This window comes from Fragaria vesca, linkage group LG5 (assembly GCF_000184155.1).
Source record: "Fragaria vesca subsp. vesca linkage group LG5, FraVesHawaii_1.0, whole genome shotgun sequence".
NCBI lineage: Eukaryota > Viridiplantae > Streptophyta > Magnoliopsida > Rosales > Rosaceae > Fragaria > Fragaria vesca.
Genome location: NC_020495.1, coordinates 2,985,341 through 2,986,173, shown reverse-complemented (window position 1 = coordinate 2,986,173; position 833 = coordinate 2,985,341).

The window sequence follows — 833 nt, the reverse complement described above, 5'->3', positions numbered from 1 at the left end:
GTTGAAGACTTATCAAAGCTGGAAAATTATCATCATAATCGGATCCTCTAGGTCCTCTGAGTTAGTTTATGTTCATGTCAGGGAGCTTTTGCTAACTAGTCATGGAGTTTACGACCTTAGAACGATCGAAAGGACTTGGTTTTGATCATACACACGTCACTTTTGGCTAAGGCAAAAGCCTACACGCCACCTGCAAGCTTCACAGCTTCGCACATGCCAAATCTGCGAAAAACAGCAATCTGTCCCTTCTGGACAGTCAACTTCGTTTGAGCTTTGTGAACAGCTCCGGACGAACCAGACAGTGAGCTTTATATCATTGGAAAGCTCTATGAGTCTAGTTTTCAGAACTTTTCACGGTTCGTCCATATTTATTTTAACGAAGAAGTTATGGCTGTTTTAGTGCGCAAAGGTCATTCTACGCGGAAATTTTTTATGCACTCTCGGGATTGCAGATTTTCGTAGCTTCTTTCAATCCTTCTAAATAGTTCAAGTGGAACTATTTACTCGCCTATCTACTCCTTGTAGATATGTCTCATAGAGACATTGAGTGCTTCGCAGATAGTGGAACTATCCACAACATTCTAAGGAACCATGTTAAGTTTTAAAGACATTCGTGCTAATGGTTTTCATTTGAAAACACATTGTGAGAATGAACAAGAATTCTTTTGTGTATACCTCCTCATGAATGCGAACTGAAGCGCATCTTGGAGAAATTCATGAGTCAATCTAGTGAACTGTATGTCACTACGATTCGAATATCGAATCCCATGTTGTCGCCAAACATGATATTTGGGACACCGACTCATATAGGCTTTGGTTTGACCAAATTGGTC